General features: G+C 41.7%; 1 long non-coding RNA gene across 2 annotated transcripts in view; it reads left to right on the top strand.

Moving 5' to 3' along the window:
* The window catches only part of LOC133365006 (uncharacterized), a 49037-nt gene extending 28088 nt beyond the window's left edge, over window positions 1–20949 (top strand). The window contains exons 1-3 of one of the 2 annotated variants that reach the window (XR_009758089.1): window positions 12345–12411; window positions 19393–19565; window positions 20403–20949. This is a non-coding gene — a long non-coding RNA (uncharacterized LOC133365006). Of the gene's footprint in view, window positions 1–12344; window positions 12412–19392; window positions 19566–20402 lie in introns of those variants that run through there. The other variant, XR_009758091.1, reaches the window with a different exon arrangement.
* Window positions 20950–23225: the final 2276 nt, after the last annotated feature.

The raw sequence follows: 23225 nt of genomic DNA, 5'->3' as shown, positions 1-23225 counted from the left end.
CAATGTTATGGCAGTGGAATCAAATGAGGTCTCCGGAGCACAGTCTGGTCATATTTTGTTGGATGAGTTTCAATTGGTGCAGCTTGAGGACGTTGACAAGGTGCTTGGACAGGTGCGTGTAACCACTTCTGTGTTAGATCCTTGCCCCTCTTGGCTAATAAAAGCTAGCAGGGATGGCACTGCCAGCTGGGCCAGGGAAGTGATTAATGCCTCACTGTGTGAGGGAGTGGTCCCGCACTGCCTTAAGGCGGCGGTGGTGAGACCGCTTTTGAAGAAATCTTCCCTGGACCCAGATAATTTGAATAACTATAGGCCGGTAGCAGATGTGCCATTCCTGGGCAAGGTTCTGGAGAGGGTGGTTGCATCCCAGCTCCAGGCACTCTTGGATGAGACCGATTATCTGGATCCATTTCAATCGGGTTTCAGGCCCGGTTTTGGTACGGAGACAGCCTTGGTCGCCCTGTATGATGACCTTTGTCGGGAGAAAGACAGAGGGAGTGTAACTCTATTGATTCTCCTTGATCTCTCAGCGGCTTTTGATACCATCGACCATGGTATCCTTCTGGAGAGGCTTGCGGATTTGGGAGTTGGAGGTACCGCTTGGCAGTGGTTCCGCTCCTATATAGCAGGTCGTTTCCAGAAAGTAGTGCTTGGGGAGCACTACTTGATACCCTGGGTGCTCCAATATGGAGTCCCGCAGGGATCAGTTCTGTCCCCCATGCTCTTTAACATTTATATGAAGCCACTGGGTGCTGTCATCAGGAGTTTTGGAGTACGTTCTCATCAGTACGCTGATGATACGCAGCTCTACTTCTCCTTTTCATCTTCTTCAGGTGAGACTGTCAAGGTCCTAAACCGATGCTTGGCCGCGATAATGGACTGGATGAGAGCGAACAAATTGAAGCTCAATCCAGACAAGACTGAGATGCTGTTAGTAAATGGATCCCCTGACCAGTTGGATGTTCGACCTGTTCTGGATGAGGTTACACTTCCCCTGAAGGAGCAGGTGCGCAGCTTGGGAGTCCTTCTGGACCCGTCCTTGTCACTTGAGGCGCAGGTGGCCTCGGTGGCACAGAGTGCTTTTTACCAACTTAGGCTGGTGGCCCAGCTACGCCCCTATCTGGACAGGGAACATCTTGCTTCAGTTGTCCATCCTCTGGTAACCTCAAGATTGGACTACTGCAACGCACTATACGTGGGGCTGCCCTTGAAGACGGTTCGGAAACTGCAGCTTGTGCAGAATGCAGCGGCCAGATTAATAACCGGGACCAAGCGGTCAGAACATGTGACACCGATTCTGGCCCGCTTGCACTGGCTGCCTATATGTTTCCAGGCCCGATTCAAGGTGCTGGTTTTAACTTATAAAGCCTTACACGGCGCGGGCCCACAATACCTGATGGAACATCTCTCCCGATATGAACCTACCCGTACACTGCGCTCAACATCAAAGGCCCTCCTCCGGGTGCCTACTCAGTAAGACGACCGGAAGGCAACTACAAGAAAGAGGGCCTTCTCGGTAGTGGCCCCCAAACTATGGAACACCCTTCCTGACGAGGTACGCCTGGCGCCTACTTTACTATCTTTTTGGCGCCAGGTGAAAACCTTCCTCTTTGCCCAGGCATTTTAAAAATTTTTGTATTTTAGTATTTGTATTTAATGTTTGTAAAGATAGTTATATGTTCCATCTTTTTCTCTCTCTAATTACTTCTGATTTGTATTTAATATGGGTTTATTAGATTAATCTTACTTTTGTTGTATGTTTAAACTGTTGATTTGATGATTAGGTCCTTTTAAATTGAATGTAAATATATATTTTTATTTGATGTACACCGCCCAGAGAGCCTTGCTATGGGCGGTATAAAAATTGAATTAAATAAATAAATAAAATAAATATGAAACATTATCTTGACCCATTTCAGTCTGGGTTCAGGACTGGTTATGGGACTGAATTGGCCTTGATCGCCCTGATGGGTGACCTTTATTGGAAGAAGGACAGGGGGAGTGCGACCCTGTTATTCTTACTTGATCATCCGGGGGCTTTTGATAGCAATGACCATGGTATCTTCATGGGCTGACTTGGTGAGATGGGTATTGGAGGCACTGTTTTACAGTGGTTCCGATCCTATCTTGTTTTCAGATAATAGCATTGGATGATTGTCTTTCAGCCCCTGGCAGTTGTGCTGTGGGGTGCCGCAAGGTACCATTTTGTCCCCCATGCTGTTTAACATCTATATGAAGCCCTTGGAAGCGGTCATCAGGAGATTTGGGGTGAAGTATCAGCAATACACTGACAATACCCAGCTCTATTTCTCTGTAACATTTGAATTGGGAAACACTGTGCAAATCCTAGACTGGTGCCTGGACTCAGTGTTGGGCTGGATGAGGGCCAATAAACTGAGTCTGAATCCTACCAAGATTGAGGTGCTGTGGGTTGGTGGTTCCTGAGTTCGGATAATTGGTCAGCTGCCTGTTTTGGATGGGGTTGTACTCTGTCTGAAAGAGCAGGTCCGTAATCTGGGGGTACTCCTGCATCCATCTTTGTCACTAGAGGCCCAGGTGACATCAGTGGCTAGGAGTGCTTTTTACCAACTTCAGCTGGTTCAACAGCTGTAGCCATTTCTGGACCGGGATATCCTGACCACTGTTGTCCATGCACTGGTAACTTCCAGGTTGGATTACTGTAATGCACTCTATGTGGGGCTACCCTTGAGGTTGGTCCAAAAGCTGCAACTGGTGCAAACTGCAGTGGTAAGACTGCTCACTAGGGCAGGGTATCGCCAACATGTTACCTCGCTGCTGAAATAATAGCACTGGCTTCCTATTAGTTACCGGGCTAAGTTCAAGATTCTAGTTTTGGTGTACAAAGCCCTATAGAGCTTTGGACCAGGATATCTGAAAGACTGTCTCATCCCTTATATACCCAGTTGATCACTGCGCTCTGCAGGTGAGGGTCTCCTGCTGATACCATCTTATCAGGAGGTCTGTTCTGCACAACATAGGACATGGACCTTAAGTGTAGTGGCACCTACCCTTTGGAATTCTCTCCCTTTAAATATTAGAAAATATTCAATGACTGCTGAAGACCTTCCTCTTTCAACAAGCCTTTTAAGTTGAGACAATATCCTAGTCTGCGTCTGTGTTGGAATTGCTTTTTAATATGTTTTTAAACTTTTTTTTTTAAAGATGTTTTTAAAGCTTTTTTAAAAAACTTTTTGGAAGATGTTTTAATATATTTTAAAGTCTGTTTTTATGATGTTTTAAAGTGTTTTTAGTGGTTTTGTTTGCTGCCCTGGGCTCCTGCTAGGAGGAAGGGCGGGATATAAATCTAATAATAAATAAATAAATAAATAAAATATTAATAGATATGTTTGAGGCTAAGTCAAAATCACTGGAATATTTTTATTGTCAATGTCAGCCGACAATGTTTCTTTTTTTCTGTGAGATTTGCAAAACATTATTGTTGTTGTTGTTATTAATCTGGGCCCTAGAGCAGTGTGATTTTAAAAGGAGGACATTACATATTGGTAAAAAAAAGAAGAAGCAGGGAACATTTCTCTACAGGCAGCTGTTTGAAACAGCTGAATAATGGTGCCTGGAATGCAAGAACAAGTCCTGGGGAGATGGCAGATGCTGCAAACATAAGAACGGAACCACATCATTTTTTGTGTAAGATCTGGCATTATCACTTTTCTGGTGCTGTTCTAGGGAAATAGGATAGCCAGATTTCTAAAAGCCCTATGGGCATAATGGTGCTTGATATTTGCAGACGTTTACACACACTTAGATTATATTCCCATGGAATATAATTTTTTACACAAAAATTGATGTGGTTCTGTTCTTATGTTTGCAGCATCTGCTATCTCCCCAGGACTTGTTCTTGCATTCCAGTCATGGGTTATTATGGCTATCAGATAACGGAGTCAAATCCAGATTGCATTCCTGGAACAGTATCTGCCTCTTCAGTCATTGATCTGCCTCCTCAGTTGAAGCACAACAAAATAGGATGGCTTATAGAAGTCCTGTGTGTCAGCATCCTTGACATGAGTATCATCTTGTTCTTTCCACTAGGAACGGCAAATAGATGCATCATGTGGTTGTGTTATTCTCATGGATAACCAGTAATTGGTAGGAGTCCAGGTCATCTACCTGAATACTATTTGTCATATTACACACAGGGGTGGAACGATCTGTCAATTTCTGTTCCCTCAGCTTCTCATTTTTCCAATCTTAAATTCAGTGCTCCGCATTTCTATAGCAATTTATGAATTCTTTTTTTTAAAGAATCCTCATGAAAATTCTCTGGCATTTCAGTGCGATTTTATCCTAATAAACACATTTTATCAGTTTTGACTAATGTACACATTATAGCAAGCCCTTTTTTATAATATAATGCATTTTTGTATGTTATTTTCACTTGTATTAATTTTTATGCACACTTACCCCTAACACATGCATTTTTGTAAACGTTATTAGGTTGGTGAACTGCATCACAAAGTTCAAGTGAACTGGTGGAAGTCCATATCCCACATCTGGAACACTATCTGCCTCTGTGGGATAGACACAGGAAAATAGAGCGCTATATTTTTAAAAGTCCCCCTTAGGCCTCTCCCTGTAATAGACTTCCAGAGGAAAGTAATTACTGATTGCAATTTCCACTTGGATGACACAGAAGATAGTTTGTAATTAACTGGTGGTTTTCATGTGTGGGTTGGAATAAGTCCCAGAAACTATTTTCCAAAATGGTCACCAAGCATTTTCCTGCAGTACCTATCTCATGAACCATTATATCCACAAACATTTTGTCAAACTATACATTTTTAGGTGTTTCAGTAATATTCAATATACTATAATTATATTATGTTTTCATATAAATGACAATAATAGTGAACATATGTAGAATAAAATTACAAAATGGGGGTATGCACCCCTAGATAAGTTTTGGATTACTACAAACTATGCACTCACACTTGCAGGAGAGAGTCCTCTATGAGGTGGCAGTATATTGTGTCTGGTCCAACACTTATGTTCAAAACACTGGAAAGAGTGTGAATTTATGCCAATAATAGCCAGAATATGTAAAGAGAGGGAGAGGGAGAATGAGAAGCAACTGAGGGTGTGCAGCCCCACAATAGTATTTGGGAAATCCCAGTTCCTACACTCACACCTCCAGGAGTGAACATATATTGGGAGTTTTTAGTGTGGACCCATACACTGCTGCACTCATACAAAGCATCAGGACAGACTTTATTCTATGCCATCTCATAAAGAGCATTATCTGGGAACTGGATATGTGGGTGTATGATTTGTGGTGGGCTAAAGCTTATTTCTTCTTCTCTTCTACATATTTTGGATTTACTTGGCATGGGACCACACACTTGACAGTAGTCTTGCATCCAAATAAAGCATTGGGTTGGACAGGAGTCTGTCGCCTCTAGACAATGCTCTCCTGGATATGAGAGTGTATGATTTGGGACAGCCAAGCTTAATTAGGAGTACATAATCTGATTCCTTATTCATTTGGGGTGTGTGGGTAGGGATGGGTGAAAGTCAGTTTTGGTTTCTCACAGTTTCTCATTTTTCCAGTCTGAAATTCAGTTCTCCATATTTCCACATCATTTGCGATTTGTTTTTTACGTTCGTATGAAAATTCATCAGCATTTTAGTGCAGATATTTCCTAATATACACCTTTTTATATGCAACTTTCCTAATATAATGCATTTTTGTATGTTATTTTCACAAATATAAATTCATTTTTATACATACTTTACCCTAATATATGCATTTTGTTACACATTACTTGGCAGGAGAACTGCATTGCTACATTCAGATAAGTGTGAATTTCGAAGGATGTCTGCATTTCAATTTGCATACTGTCCCGGAAAGTGTGTAAGCTTGCCTTTAAATGCAAACTGAATCAAATTGCTCCTCCATCTTTAGGTGTCGGGCATGAGTGTGTGTGAAAGGGAGGAACCAGAAGGCTCAGTACCATCCCTGGGTATTACTTTTTTCCTCTCCCCCAGTCCAACCGTCCCTCTTGCCTCCTTGCTCTTTCTCCTCTTTCCCTCATACTCAGCCAGCCACAGAGTAGAGATCTGAAGGGCCGGGAAAAACTGGAAAAATTCAGGAGGGGGGAACAATTTTTCCTGTCCCCCCCCCCAATATTTTGGAAAAACAAATAAAAAAGGCTTAAAGAAAAAAAATTCCCCTGAACCTTTAGGGCAGAGTAGGTCAGCAAAGAAGCACTGGGCATTAGCTACAGTACTAAGGCCCACTAGGGATCCCCAGCCTACAGTATGGAAAACACTGCTGTAAATTTATGAGAATCTATCAGGGAACTAAATGTGTGCTCTTGTGTTGCTAGTTATCCAGTTAGGAAACTGTATGTGCCTTGCCATTTTGATGTGGATAGCATTCATTCTGCCTCTCTGTCTTGGAATATGGTGGATTCTTCAGAATATAGAACATTAGCAGCCTGTACTCAGCATTGCTCAGAAATTCTAAGAAACCAAACATCAGTACATTTTTTAAATCAGTGGTTAAAATCAATACAGTTTTGAAAGTTTCAGTCCACCATCTTGAGTCAAAATGCCATCCAATTGTATCCAAACACAGATGAAAACTTGATCTCGGGAAACATCTTGCAAAATTTAGGTACAATATCTAGGTCCAGCACCAGGGGATGGCCTGGCCTGGTGCTGAGATGGGCCTCTGCTACTGAGACTGGGCAGGTGCAGCTCCTGCTCCACAATCTGCACCAGTATCAGGTCATGTAGCATGAGCCCCATACCCTGATGCTGGCACGGATCGCAGAGTGGCATCCACACTCCTAGGCAACCCCCCACTGCCGCTGGCATGGACTGGCTGTGCATCTAACTGCAGCTGCACCACGTCAGCACGGATATGCTTGCCATCACCAAATATGGTGGTGGGGCATCAAGACGCCCCTGCCATCTTGCGTGATGACAGGTGTGTGCACACAGCATACTAATCTGCTGACGCAGCCAGGCCTATTGAAGCTCCTGACAGTGGCAGCAGTAGAGCCGCCACCACCCTCAAGGGCCCCTGCAGTCTGGTGCCTGACAATATCTTATGAGGTGTCCAAAGGCATAGCCAACAAACAACTTTCAAAATATATAGTCGATTTCTGCTGAACCCTGGCTTCAGGGGCTAAAATTTACAGCAAAGATTATTTACAATTTGTTGCTTGTTAATACACAGAAACCAAAATATATTTTGCACACCCAGATTTTCAAAATGTTGAATCTGTATGTGAATATGCAAATGATCAGTACTGGGCTAGAAGAACCATGGGCAGCCATACCCATATCCATGCCTTGAATGTGTTGTCTTCGATCCAAGGTTCCTGAGATCAGTGGCTGGAGGTAGAAATTGACCTTTAACTGTCACTGAGGCTGGATGCTGAAATGCAGCAGGCAGACTCTATTATCAGGTAAAGGTAGTAGACCTGGCTCCTAGAATTTATATCAGGCTTGGCCAATCCAGAGGCTTCTTATTGCTGCAAATATTTGTGGCTGATATTGCACACCTATTCCCTTCTGCACCTGAAGAGGGCACTGACAGCAGAGATTAAGCAGCTCGTGGTAACTCACCAGGCTAGTTTACAATATTAGGAATTAATTATTTGTTGTTGAAGATTGCCTTTGTCCAAGATTGCAATGCTTTGGAATGGTTACAGTCAGTGATTCTCAAACGGTGTGCCCAGGCACACTGGTGCGCCCTAAGAGGTGGCTAGGTGTGCCTCAAATATTATGAAAGTATATTTTAAAAATGAGAAGAAACCCATTTGTATAGGGTAACTAATAGTTTTCTATAGTTTATTTTTATTCATAGTTTAAAATATATTAATATATTTTTAATTTTGTACACAAAGTGCGCCAGAAAATTTTTATATGTTTTACAGTGCGCCGCGAACCAAAAAAGTTTGAGAACCACTGGGTTACAGTAAATACTGAATTGCATTGAACTGAAAGAGATGTTGGCAATCTATCCATTTAGATTTTACTGTTTGATGTTTGGATGGCTTTGTTACCATTATTTTGATCCCTTTGGGAAGTAACATAACTCTGTCCTACCAATCAGTTTGTTATCTGGAACCTACTACATTCACCAAGGTTGACTTTGTAATAAACATTTCTGTGCTGCACTTTCCAGCCCTTCTTCCTTTTATGTTGTTTAATTATTGATAATCCTGCTTGCATTACAACTAAGAATTGTTAATGTGATATTCCTGTTAAGAGTCTAGCAGTTTTATTTTAATACTGAGACCAGGCTGAACAATATTTACATTTGTTTGTGTTACCAACCCAATGGTATCTACATTGAAAGGCTGGCATAAAAGGAAAGCTGCTCAGTTTTAAATGCAAGCTATGTGGTTGTGTTTGGCAAGGCATAGCTGCTGTTCTGAAATGATCTGTTGCTATACAGATTGCATATATTACCTAAAATATAGGTCAGAGCAAAAGTAGAAAGCAATTTTAAATGGGAGGAACCGTCAGAGGGTTTTCCTCTGAGGCGTTAGTTTAGATATACTAAGGCAGCAAGTTTCTTTGAAAAGGAATTGGATAGTTCTAAGTTCAGTGACCAAAAAGAAATGTGGAGTTCTGAACTTTAAGATGGTGTTGACATCTTTTTCATCAACTCGAGGCAGAATGATTCACCCCCGGCACTGTCTATATTTGACTGTTTGGTCAGCAGGAAAAACAAAACTACTCAAAAGTATCACACGCATAAGAAACAAGGAGAAACTGAAGGAAGAATTAATGTAGAGCTGAATTTAGCCAGGACTCCAAGACAAGCACTTAGTGAGACTGAGATGCCTGTTGGGACCTGAAACTATTGTGGACTAAGGGCCAAATGACACATTATGGAGAGATGTTGCATGGTTCTGGCCTTCCCAGCCAGTCTCTTAAAAAATGTATAGTTCATTCAGCTTCCATTGCCTTGAGTTGTACTAGCTTGATTTCCCAATACAATGATGAAAGACTGCTGTCTAACACTCTGACAACTCCCCATCTCTTTGCCATTAACTCCCTAATTGCTTCAGCCTTTAGCCCCAAAGAAGTATTATGGCCATATTCTGGGCCGTGTGCAACTCCTGTGATTGGCTGGTCAGAGCCACCTTTCAATCAGAGCCCTTAAAAATGGAATGTTGCCAACACTCCTTGGTCTCTCAGCATCATTTTTAAAGACATTTCTAGAGATGTTTTTAACGATGTTTTGTTTTTAAGAAGTTTTAAGATATGTTTTTATGTTTTATCATTTGTTGTCTGCTGCCCTGGGCTTCTCCTAGGAAGAAGGAAGGGTGGAATATAAATTGAATAGTAAATAAAATAAAATGATCTGACTATCTAGGATGTTATTCATGACAAGACCAGAAACTTGTTTGTAAGTAAGTACATTAGGATAGATAGACGGGTTAAGATTTCTTTGTTTCCATTCATGCACCATTCTTTGTTTTCCACTTTGGCTCCCTTAAACTGGATTCTTAATAAATTCTCTTAAAAGTGGCTGCTGGGGTCCAATGGTATTTGTGACTGCTTATGTGAGAGATTGTGTTCTGCCCACACTGCCTAGATTTCTTGGGTCTCATGAAACTGATTGTTTGTGTCTAGGAAGAATTAGAGGAGACCAAGCTGACCTGCTGCATGGGAAGGACAGGTGTAGGCTGGATGCTCTCTCATCTCCATAACTAATACTACTCACTCATAGCCTTGAGAATTCCCTTTGTGTTAAGGTTAGAGGAAAAAGAGGATTGGTGACAGCATAACTCAGTTTTGGAGCTAGGCACTACACCTGGGCCCAGGTATCTCAAAGGGATAAGCATTGAGGGCATTGTGTTCAGTTGGCTCTGCTAATTCCTAGCAAATCTTGCCCCTCTCCTCGATATTGCCTGATGAAACATGGCAGGTAAAACAAACCAAAAAAATATCCCCACAAACTGGAATTTGGAGAAACAAGGAACTGAGAACCAAAAAGTCAAAACTGCCTACAATATGGATGTGGATGCTTTAAAAAAAATGAAAAACATGAATAACATGTACACATCTGTCATAGCTGTGTGTGCGTGTGTGTGCGTGTGTGTGTGTGTGTGTGTGTGTGTGTGTGTATATATATATATATATATGTATGTATGTATGTATGTATCTGTCATAGCATGTCTGTAAATATAACCAGTATATACAAAAACATTGCATATACTGGTTATATTTACTCTTGCGCATTCAGCTATGACAGATGTGTACATGTTGTTCACGTTGTTTTTTTATAAAGCACCCACATCCATATCATAGGCAGTTTTGAGTCTGATTTTTTGGTTCCCAAATCCTTGTTTTTCCAAGAAACATGGCAGGTAGCCATGAAGAATAGGGCTTTTTCTGTAGTGGCACCCACCCTATGGAATGCCTTGCCAAGTGAGATCTGTCAAGGCCTCAATACAAAATTGGCAGGGAAAAACTTGGCTTCTCAAAAGAGGCTTCTTGGAAACTTCAGTGAGCAGTCTTGTGGCTGAGATTTGTACTAATTGAGACTTACTATAGGGAACACTACATCTCATGAGCACTTAAATAGCTACACCGGCTGTGAGTCTGTTCCCAGGCACAATTCTAAGTGCTGGTTAAGCCCTAAAAAGCTTAGTAGTTGGCTGCTTGAAGGATCACCTGTTTCTACAGGAGCTGGAGTCTTTACGTTGTCTGCTTCTGTGTGAAACCCAAATTCCATATTAAAGGTTCAACAGACAACAGCCCCCATCTTGTCTTTTTCACCCCACCATTTTGCCTCATATCGGACAAATCCAAGGTTTGTTCTTACATGCCACTAGATGCATTTTGTGCAGTGTAAAAAAAAAGTGCAGTGTGAAGTATGTTTCTGTGCAGTTGGGCATATGGGATTTAATAAGGAGCTAGGTAGTTTCTAAAAAAGAAATAGACAAGAAAAGATAAAAAGAAATAGATAATGAAGATGAACAGTGGTTCCTTTCAAATCTTCATAACCCTATATTAATGATGGGACTAATTACTTGACTAGTCAGAGTTATTTATTGATTCATATTGAACTCTACTTAAACAGTATGTAGGTATACAATTGTTACATATCTGAACAAAACAAACATAGAACTTAATTGTTGATGGGGGCAGGCACATATGTGAGTGTTAGTGGTGCATCAGTAGATTCTTGATGTTCATCAGCAGGTGCAGATGATAATATTTCTGCATATATTGTGTTGGCAGGTGGTGCATAAGGTACATCAGCTAGAACAGCTTCTGTTGGTGGTGACTGTGGCAAACTGTTGAATGCTGCTAGCCAATGCTCTGGGGAGCTGGTTTTGCACCAGCACTCTTGGATTTATGGTTTTTCATTCCGGTTTAAAGTGGTACAACAATAGATTTGGGAAAAGGAACCTTCAGGTTGAAAGGATATCCAAAAGATTATCAGCTAAAATGATTGAATGGAACATAAGGGTTAAAAAATGGAAATGGTCTGCCTTCGAGTCAAAAAAGCAGTAAAACCAATTTCCCCCCTCTGTCCCTATCTAAACATCCCTACAAACACAAACTTTGTGTTTGTCTTAGCGAGCAAGGAACTGTTTCCAATGGTAAAGTGGGGAAATTTAGTGTTCAGCAGCTGGTGGTCCAAGAACTGTCTCCAACAGCTACAGTTCTTCTCAGGTCTTGAAGTGCCTCCTGCCTGCTCAGCCCTTCAGTAGGCCTGGAAGCACAGTTAGTTTTCTCTTTCAACAGGCAGTTTAGAAAATCACAGGACACACCCGACTCTTCTTTCACCTTTTTGTGCAGGCTCCTTGTCCTTGCCTTCCTTGTCCAAATCCACTGTTTTATTTTCTCAGTTATACGAGCAGCTGCAGCATAGGACAGGTATCTGTTGTGACATACTACAGCTCCCAGAATTCCTGGAACTTTGTTCGTGTTTGCCAGTATTAATTTTGTCTTCACCTATCCTGCAAAACTAATCCTTGAAGAATACTCATATCACATGACTAGACTTCTAGAAAGTTCAGTTCAACAGAAGACAACATCTCAGAGACACTTCCAGTCTGAGGCAAGGCCTCCCTCCACTAGGCTCGACAGACTGCAAGGCTCTACAGCAGTGATTCTCAAACGGTGTGCCCAGGCACACTGGTGCGCCCTAAGAGGTGGCTAGGTGTGCCTCAAATATTATGAAAGTATATTTTAAAAATGAGAAGAAACCCATTTGTATAGGGTAAGTAATAGTTTTCTATAGTTAATTTTTATTATAGTTTAAAATATATTAATATATTTTTAATTTTGTACACAAAGTGCGCCAGAAAATTTTTATGTTTTACAGTGCGCCGCGAACCAAAAAAGTTTGAGAACCACTGCTCTGCAGACTGTACAAGGTAGGCCAAGAAACATAAGGTCAGTCACTTTTTGTGATAAGGAAAATTATGGGGAAAATGCACTGGAAAGTGTGAGATAGACCTTGCTGTGATGTAAATTGTCTAATCTCTCCACAATGCTAATGAATACTCAATGGTCATCTGGAAGTGACCTAAGTTCCATTGAACGCAATAAGACTTTTTCTCAGTCGCCGTGATCATATCACTCCGGTGCTAGTAGATCTACACTGGCTACCAGTTGTTTACCGGGCCCAATTCAAGGTGTTGGTGCTGACCTTTAAAGCCCTATATGGTTTCAGCCCAGTTTATCTGAAGGAGCGCCTCCAGCATCACCAATTATGCCGCCTGACGAGATCAGCCACACAAGACCTTCTCTCGGTCTGGACTAGAGAGAGGGCATGTTCGATTGTGGCCCCCACCCTCTGGAATTCCCTTCCTTTCGATCTTCGCCATGCCCCCTCCCTGATAGGTTTCCGCCGGGCCTTGAAGACCTGGCTGTTCAGGCAGGCCTATGGGATTTCTGGGATGGGTTAGTTTTTAATGCTGATTCAAGACGGATTGTGGTTTTATTGATTTATTATATTGTATGATTGTATCATTGTACGTCACCTAGAGTGGCCGTTAACTCGGTCAGATAGGCGACTCAGAAATAAAATTTTATTATTATATTTATTATCAGTAAGCATACTGCAAATTGGGCTGCAGTCTTGAACATATTTACTAGACAGCAAGTCCAACATTGCTCAGTGGGACTTCTGAACAAACATGTGTTGGATCATTCGGTAATAATTTTAAAAAATACCCTCCGGCAACCTGACCCTAATAAGAGCACAGTGCCAAACAATAATATAGCTAAAATCAATGGGGCTTGAAAAAGACTGAATGGCTTCTTGTGGCTCTGAGCCATAGTAGGTACTTTCCAGCAGTTCATAAATATTGTAAATCTTATCCACTTTTGCAGTTTTCTGTCACATTAGGGGATAATGACAGCAAAAACATTACTGCAAATAATTCTGCTGTACCCAGCATTGTGAAAATAGACACACAATTTCAGTGTCTTCAATTGGCCGCAGTGTTATCTGAAGAAATATTATCAGAGGGTTGTCAACATTTTTCAAGGAATAGTTATAGTACAATTTAGTGCTGGTGGGGCTTAATCCTACATAGATTTGTGTGCACACAAATATAGCTGTATTTTAATCCCCTTGAGCCCATCATTATACCATAATATTGTTCAGAAATGGGGAAAGATATAGTTCTAACTCAGTGAGAAAATCTGTTGCTTCCACTGTGATCCCAGTTCTTGTTGGCCTTTCCAGATGAAATGGAAAACTCATTTTGTTCTTATTTTGTAGTGCTAGTAATGCAATATTTTGTTCCCACAGATCTAGGGTGAGATTTCTTATGGGAAATATTTTATGCTATTCTGCCACTGTGCTTATTAGTATTTTAACAAGGTAGTCTGTGTGGTTTAGTTCTTAAAAGGGGAAGGAATGCATTGCAAACTTTTCATTTTGAAAAGAAAAGAGGGGGGAAAGTTTTGCAAGATGGGAGGATACTGCTAGTGGCACAAACTAAATCAAAAGCTAAAATCATGAAGCAAGTTAAAGGAAAGAATATCCCAGTGGTGTCACAGGCAATATCCAATAGATGCCTATGGCATGTGCAACCACATTTAAGATGACACTCAAATAACATCATAAATACGTGTGAGAGAGAGAGAGAGTGTGTGTGTGTGTGAGAGAGAGAGAGAGAGAGCTTCCCAGTAACGGCATTTTATTTTATATTTTATTTTGAAGGTGTTCAGGCTGCTTTTTTACATGCATACACAGAACAGTGTGCAATATAATCCTAAAAACAATAAATTAATAACACCTATAACAAGTCATGAAACTGGTGTCTCATCAAAAGTTGTGCTAGCTCAGAGAAAAATTTAAATCATCTTCCTAACTTCCACAGTAGATAGTTGTGCTATCTGGGGAGAATACATTTGGGTCCCTTCCAACAACTCAGTAATTATTAGTTTATTGTACAGGGAATGCACAGTCATCTGGAAAGGCCCTACGGGACATCAGGATTGTAAAAAGTGAACAGGGGCACTTCCCATGGAAAAGCAGAACTTCCACAAGACAGTCTGTCTTTGTCTGCTTCCTGATTTTTAACTACAGTGTTCAGCTTCCCTCCCCCCTTTCCTGTGATGACAGAAGACTCTTATTATACTGATATGTTGTCACAGCTGATAGAGTATCAGCATGACAGCTGGGGCCAAAACAAATATGCAGCATTGTGTTTCATTTAACGTAGCTGTGATAGCCTTGCTTCAGCCTCTCATTCTTAATTATGTTGCACCACAAATGAGTACAAGATGTCAACCGGCAGAGATTTCCAAGGGGTCACTGTTACCAGCTGGCACTATTCCTGGTCAAATGCCTCAGTGTAGAGTGTGATAATTCAGTAAATGAAATAGCTTTGTTAGAAACTAAGAATATGGACATAAGAATTACCTATGGTAGATTGTATCAAGGATCTAGCTCAAGGAGAGAGGGCCCTTGACACTTCAGATGCTGTTGGGCTCCAACTCCCATTATCCCTGACCATTGTCCTTGTTGGCTGAGGCAAACAACACTTGGAGGTCCACAGGTTACTCATCCCTGATCTAGCTAGTCCACCTCTCTGACTCTAGTAGTGGCCAGCAAGAGCCAATGGAAAGCTTGCAATCAGAACAAAATGGAGATAGTAATCCACTGGCAGTTGTCCCAGAAATATGCTGCTTCTGACTATGGAAGTTGCATTTACATCTTACATCCAAAAGTAATTGATAGATCTCGCCTCCATGAATTTGTCTAATCTTCTTCTAAAGCCATCTAAACTAGAGGTAATCACCACCAACTCTTCTCCTTTACTAGGTATTGAGTGTAGGGTGGCCAAATACAAAGGAGGAAGAGCTTTTTCACCTTTAATAGCTGTGTACAGCCCCAAAGGTTCTTCCCTTGGCTTTCTTGTTATGGAGGGTTGAGGCAATACACCATAGTTGGAAGAACCTGGGCTGTGGCAGTCATGTGTCTTCTCCTGCCCTCTCCCACTCTTTAGTCAGGATTGGAGTATGGGTATTCAGAGGTTAAGCCAGAAGAACGTTTAGTTTGCTGTGCTAATCAGTCCTTAGCTAGCCCATGCATTTGTATTAGCCCAACCACCCACACACACATACCTATGCCATTTGTGATCTAAAAGAAAACAACCTTTGTACCTAGGCAGGTAAGTGGTTAGTTTGTACAAGCTTGGTGCCAAATCAAGAGAAATAAATCCAGTGAATATGGGGCAAAGTGCATGGATAAATAGTCAGGAATTAGATGCATAGGGTTAAGTATGTGGAGGGAGGGAAGTGCTTTGGTAATCAGGATAGGGACACTCCCAAAATTAATCCAGAAAAGAGCCAGCAACTGACCTGTGGAAGGAATGCCTGGCTTCCTTTTCATGAGGGGTGGGTTGGGTGCACAGAGCCAATCTTGATAAAAGCAGTGACTGAGTGACTCACTCTTAGCTCTCTTATCTTATGTGGGTAGCAACAGCTGCAGCCACAAATCAGCTTTCTGCTCTTACCACTTCCAATCCTCCATTGATTTCTGTAAAGTTTTTTCCCACAGTTATCCCATCCTCTGGTGACTCATGAAAGTATAAATTTGAGTGCATTCCAGAGGAAAGCATGACATGGTCAAAGACTGATAGTACATTTGTGTGTGTGTGTGTGTGTGTGTGTGCACGCGCGCGCACGCACGAGTGTTACTATAGATTATAGGGCTTTCAAATGTAGATTTTAACGGTGCTTTGTTAATGTTACCACGCATGAGCCATTGGGATAAAGCAGGTTAAACATCTAAATACAATAAATTAATATAATTTGCTTGCGCTAAGATTGTCTTTGTGAATTAGGATATCTCAATTAGATGTGGATGGGGTATCAAGATTGCTACTTTATCCTCAGCAAGCAACTTTACCCTCAAAGTTCCTTGCAAACGATTCACAGTGGGCCTCCGAAGGGCGTAAAACTCCATTTCCTGGAGTTGTTGTCAACAGGCCCCTGACAATATGGAAAAGCTCCAGTGGATGGCTACTTGAGGATGCCTTCTTTGCTGCCGTCACTGCCACACAGTCAGCACAGTTACCGAAGTTTTACTCATGCCTGATCAGCCTCGGAGCACATCTTTCACCACTTGCGCTCTAGCTGTTGTCCAGCCTGCACCCCTCTGATTAAAGGAATTAACATTTCATGTCTATAATACAAGGAATAATTTTTATTTATTTATTTATTTATTTATTTATTAGAATTATATACCGCCCGACTAGCAATAGCTCTCTGGGCGGTGAACACAAAGAATACAATAAAATACACAATATAATACAATAAGAACATATAAAATAAGAACAATCTAAAATCAATACAACAAATATGAAAATCAGGTTAATTTAAATTAAAATGCTTTGGAAAAGAGGAAGGTTTTAACCTGGCGCCGAAAGGATATCAGTGTCGGCGCCAGGCGCACCTCCTCGGAAAGACTGTTCCACAGTTCGGGGGCCACCACTGAGAAGGCCCTAGATCTTGTCACCACCCTCCGGGCCTCTCTATGAGTCGGAACCCGGAGGAGGGCCTTCGTAACAGAACGTAGTGTACGGGCCGGTTCATATCGGGAGAGACGTTCCAACAGGTATCGTGGTCCCGTGCCGTATAAGGCTTTATAGGTTAATACCAACACTTTGAATCTGGCCCGGAAGCATATTGGTAGCCAGTGCAAGCGAGCCAGAACAGGTGTTATGTGCTCGGACCGCTTGGTCCTTGTTAACAATCTGGCAGCCGCATTTTGCACTAGCTGTAGCTTCCGAACTGTCTTCAAAGGCAGCCCTACGTAGAGCGCATTGCAGTAATCCAAACGCAAGGTTACCAGAGCATGTACTACTGATGTAAGGTCCTCCTTACTCAGATAGGGATGTAACTGGGCTACCAACCGAAGTTGGTAGAACGCATTCCGTGCCACCGAGGGTACTTGAGCCTCAAGTGAAAGGGAAGAGTCCAGAATGACTCCCAAGCTACGAACCCGCTCCTTTAGGGGGAGTGTAACCCCATCCAGGATAGGGTATGAATCCACCATCCGATCAGAGAATAAGCCTTCTTTTGTCGCCATTTTCATTCTGCCTTCTATATGTTCACAAGAGCCATGTGAGGTATGTTCGTCTGAGAGTTGGTGACTAGCCCAAGGCAGTAAATGAGCAAAAATAATGAATAGAGGAAGTTCTTGAAATGGGAAGCTGCACATGTTCAGAATATTTTATACAGTTACATATGTTCATTTTACATATTTTGATTTTAAAATATATTATTAAATTGCCCAAATTTAGTTGTTTTTGTTGTTTTTACTCTTAACGTGAGTTCTTCAAATGCTTTAGGGTTGGCATTGGGGAAGAACAGGACTCTCGTACCTTCAACACCTGTGTGGCACACAGAAATTAAACAGAGTCAGCCTTTTCTAGTTTGGAAATACAATTAAGGAGAAAGCTTTACATGTTGACATTCCATCTGTCGGACATCTTATTACATGTGTGGGGCACCCCACTTTCAAAAGACAGCATACATTTGCATATGAAAAAGTAGTTAAAGCAATTGGGAGGTGCTTTCTTGGCTTTGTGCATGTTTATTTCTCTCTATGTAGTTTGTGACTGCTGTGTATGTTGTCCTTCCTCCACTTACCCTTCCATTTTATCTTTGCAACAGCCTTGTATCTTTGCAACATACCTTTGTGAGCTATGTTAGGCAGAGTTGGTAGCTGTAGTTGGTGCAGCCCCTGAAAAACTGAAATATATTTTGATGGAGTGTAATCCTATACATGTCTACGGAGCATTAAGCCTTACTGAGTTAGATTGGTAGGTGCAGGATTACAGATTGTCTACTTTTGGCAGGAATCAGATATAGAACTTAAGAGACATAATATTCTGGATAACTTTGAAACAATGGAGGTGGTGAGGAAGTTGTGCGTTGACGTAATGAGATAGTCTACAGGTTCCACAAGTAACGTTTTTTTCTTTGTAGCAACACATAGAAATAAGACTACATTTCTAATTCAGGAGAGGAGATAAGAACATTTATTCTGATGGATTGTTTTGGATGTGTTTATTTTTTGTTTACCTCTAAGTTGTATGTCTCTTAAGTTCTACCTCCGACACAGCAATCCTATATATATGTCTACTAAGAAATAAGCCCCAATGAGTTCAGAGGGACTTACTCCCTGGTAAGTATGTATGGGACAGCATATTAAGTTACCACTGAGTTATACTGTTGACAAAAATGTGAAAATGGCAACTACTGAAATACTAAAGTTTGTGTCAGCCTTTCCCTTTGGGTCCCAGATGTTGCTAGCCTGCAGCTCCCATAATTCCTGACTATTGAGTATGCTGGCTGTGGCTGATGGGAATTGTAGTCCAGCAACATCTGGGGATTCAAAGGTTGGGAAAGGCTGCTGTGTGTTTTTCTTTAAAAATAGTGGGTTCCTATATTGGTCAAACTGTGCTTTAATTTAAAGGGGTGGGGCCAAGAGAGGGTGTGGTTTGTGGAGGAAAGTGAGAGATCTAGGGGCTGCTCATAGAAACCTGGAGCCTGCCCTCCTGAGTATATAAATCCCTGAAATAATAATAATAAAAATATAATTATCATCATCATGCTTATTTTGTTTTTTATTTACTTGTTTAATTTTTATATCCTGCCCTTCTTCCCAGAAGGAGCAAAGGGTGGCAAATAAAACACTAAAAATGCTCTAAAACATCATCATCATCATCATCATCATCATGCAGATTCTTTCAGAAAACCTCTTAAATCCCCAGAATTAAATGCCCAGTATGATGGAAATTCCAGATCCCCACCCTTTATGTGGCCCAAACTCATTCAAGGCTGCATCATCCTAGGCAAATTACCCTTGATGTAAACGTAACCCACTGGTTTATATTTTCTTTTAAGAATTCTGAAGGGACGATATTCCTGTATATGCTCAGTAGAGAGAAGACATGAGCCTCCAGTAAGAAAGGGAGATGAATTTCCTTGGATGCAGTTAGGAACTGGTGGTTAGACAAGAGTGATCACCCTGCCTGCTACCTCCTTTCTGTCAAGCCCTGAAATCAAAGTAGGAACAGGTTGGTATAGAGGTTTCCTTTAAAAATTTAAAAGGAGTTATGAAGTTCCTCACAATCATTAGTTCCTGGTTTATGTATGTTATTTTATGTTACAAAGGGCCTATAGGTTTCCTTTTCTTCATGGAACTATTGGCACTGGCACCATTTTAAGAAGACTGTGTGCAACTGAAAACAAATTTCTCCTCTTTGTGGGAAGACCAAGCTTCAAAAGATCATCAGATGAACGCAATCTCTCTCCAGAGGTGCTGAGCCCCACTTCACAGCTCATGGTGCACGATTGTGGGTCTTCCTTTGTTTGGTTTAAATGAAATAGGAACAATATGTAGTCCTATTCCTTAGCAAAGTATAAATGCAACAGCGGATTTGAGAATAACCAGTCCCACACCTTCTCTCAGACATACTAGTTAGTCAAATAAATCAAGAGACAATCTTCTTAGGTAAAAAGAATAAAAGAATATTTACTCACGGCCTTCATATGTTTAAGAAAACAAAGGCTTTAGCTTAGACAGAAATGATCCGTAGTCTCAGTCCATTTTCAGTCATTGGCGAGGATGCTCCTGGAAGGAGCATCTGCCTGCTCCCTCTGCTAGAGGTTAATGGAGAATATACAGAGATCTCAATATCCCCAGACAAAGGAGGAGGAAGAAGAAGGTAAATAACCCCACCCTTTAAGGAAGTTACATCATGGTAAACAAACATATAGATATCCCCAGTACTGCTTAGAGGGAACATCTCCCTATCAAAGGGGGCAGCATGCAAACTTGCTTATTCCAGCATCCTTTCCATCTCTTCAGTCCCTTGAGTTTTATACCCTGTTTTTTGTCTTTTGCCCAACAGGGTCCTGCCAAGGCTGTTCTTGTATGCAGTGTCATGTGCAGCATGCTCAATTCCTCATGAGAAAAACACAAGCCTGCAAAGCATAGCATGTTCCATATCCCCTGCAATTTCAGGGGATGCTGGGCATCAAGACCTACTGGAGATGGGCTCAAGGTCCATACGGAGTCAGTGCTGCACCACAAAAATAACCTCAACGTGCAGTGGGAGCTGGTGCAGGAGTTGGGTGTGGGCCCCATGCCCCACTCAGAATCCCTGGCTGCACTGATCCAACCCCCATGTACCCAGACTTCAGCCAGCGTAAAAAGACACTTGCTCCCCGTGTGGACTGTAGAAACAGCTGTGCAGTGTTATCTTTCCAGCTCTCCCAGAGGCACTGAAGCCTCAGAGCATGAGAGCTCTCTGCAGTAACAGCTGGGGGAGGTGGCACAGGTGGTGCTGTATTGCTTCCCAGGACCACAGGTCGCTGCTGCACACTGGGTGGAGGAGACGTGAGGCATGGGTAGCTCAGTGCAGCAGACCCAGTCTGACACACATGCTGCCATGCATCGCACTGTGCCAAGCTACCCATGCCTCACTTCTCCCCCTCTCGGTCAGCGGCGATGACTTGCACTGTGGGAAGCCAGGGGAACAATTCAGCTCCACCCATGCTGCCCCACTGGCAGCTACCTTTTGTCTGAGTCAATCAAGACCCCTGTGCTGATGTTGACTTCCCAGTCATGGAGGAGAAGCCAAGCAAGAAGCCTGGCCCTGTCAAGGAGATGCTGCAGAGCTGGTGTACTCCATCATGAATTCCACCGTTTTGGAGGAAAAACAGCAGAACACCTGCCCTTCAGTATAGCGAAGTGCTGTGGCCACATGTGCATAGAGTAGCCCACATGCCAGTTGTGTGGCTGCTGTGCCTTTCCAAGCACAGCAAGAATTTCAGCTCTGCCTCAAGGCAGAAAATCACATAGTCATTATAGAGTTGTATAATGAAATAATAAACACAAACTGATTAAATTTGCCGTTTGTCACTCAAACTTTGCCTTGTCACTCACATGAGGGCCATTGTGGGAGGAAAACCAGAGGGGGTATTCAAAAAATACCTGAAGAAGTCGTGGTAGTATGTAAGTTATTTAAAGCTTTATATATTTATTCAATTTCTTATGTGCCCTTTACTATAAGGTCCCACCACAAAAATAACTGCTGCATAGTCATACATCATATAGTCATTATTGGACCATATTATAGCATATAAATAAACATACATTGATTTGATTTGAGGCTCTTTGTCATTTGTGTCACTCAGATTTTGCCCAGTGAGGGAGAGATACCAGAGGGGGGTGGTACCATGAGGGGGTCATGGATATGTGAGTTATTTCTTGAAAGCTTTCTTTCTCTATTTATTAAGTTTTTTACCCATTCCTTACCATAAGGTCCCAGGACAGGTTACACTAAAATATACAGTTATAAAACAGAACAATGAAATGAGAAGTGTGGGGGGAAAACAGCTTCATATATAAAATATCTTTTAAAACAATTCAATATATAAAAACAAAAATAGTTTCAATACAGATGAAGACTGGGATAAAGATTTCCATTTCTGAGGCTTGCGAAGGATGATTATGATGTCGTCATGATCTACAATGGCAGCACTAACAGCATTTTATCTCCCATTTCAGCAGTGGAGACTGGTGGTTCCAATGTCAGTGGGACAGTGAATTCGCTCCAGGTTTTAGTCTGAACTTTCAAGGAGCTGTTCAAAGTGAGCCGTTTGGACAGCTCCTTGAAAGTTCAGACTAAAACCCAGAGTGGATTCACTGCCCCACTGACAACAGAGCCACCAGCCTCCACTGCTTTTCAGTCAAGAAAGAGGCTTCCAGAGTGCCTTACAAATATCAATGAAAGTGTGAGCATGCAAAAAGCCTTTGGAGAAGAATAACAAAGCATTTAAATGAAAATTTAGGATATAATATACTATTGCACCCAGTCTTTTATTTACTTAACTATGTGAAAGAGTCAGTAAGAAGAGAGCATGGAATGTTAGTATCTTATATGGTAGTAGCAACTACAATCATATATGAAACAGTGGAGGCAAGTGGGTACACCTTCCATTAAAGAATGGTGTGAGAAGGTCTGAAAGTTTGTCACAATGGCAAAAAAAAAACTTATCTCAGAAATGGGAAAAAACATTGAGGCGATACTTTCATGAGGATCAGGATTTACAGTATTTTGGTTGTAAACACCAGCAGTGGTTTTGTTGATTTGCAGTATAATGCCTATTCGATTTTGCCTATTGTCCTTTTTTGTTATATGCTTATCTGTGTCTAATAATAATAATGGGATATAAATAATAAAAAAATCAATGAGAAGACAAAAGAATGGGGGCCAATAGTTATTAGTCTTTCAGCAGAGTCAGTGCTACAGGTCCTGCAGTCCCATCTCCTATAGCTGATGGAATGGCTACTGCACGTGACAGTTGAGAGTGGAACCTGATGCAGCTGGTCTTGGGGCAGAGCCAACGGAGAGGCTTCCAGTGCATCTTATAATAAGACAGCCTCAGGCTTACAAACAAAATATATGGCACAAAAGAAAAAGAGATACAGAGGGAGAAGGGGGAAAGGAAACTCAGGCACAAATTCTTAGTTACAAACTGTTCTTTCTAGCAGAGAGGGATGAAGCAAGCAAGATCCCTGCAGATGCTCCTTGTCTGATGCTGGATAGAGACTAGTTGGTCTCCACCTTGCTGTGATGTGGTTTCTGAGAGGTAGAGAGAGCCCATTATTTTATTTCTTAGGCAACTTATATGCTATATTTCCAGCTCCAAATAGGAACCACTCACAG

Source organism: Rhineura floridana, chromosome 1 (genome assembly GCF_030035675.1).
Source record: "Rhineura floridana isolate rRhiFlo1 chromosome 1, rRhiFlo1.hap2, whole genome shotgun sequence".
In the NCBI taxonomy this organism is placed as follows: Eukaryota; Metazoa; Chordata; class Lepidosauria; order Squamata; family Rhineuridae; genus Rhineura; species Rhineura floridana.
The sequence above is the reverse complement of the archived record's forward strand: the minus strand, read 5'-3'. Positions and strand labels throughout refer to the sequence as shown.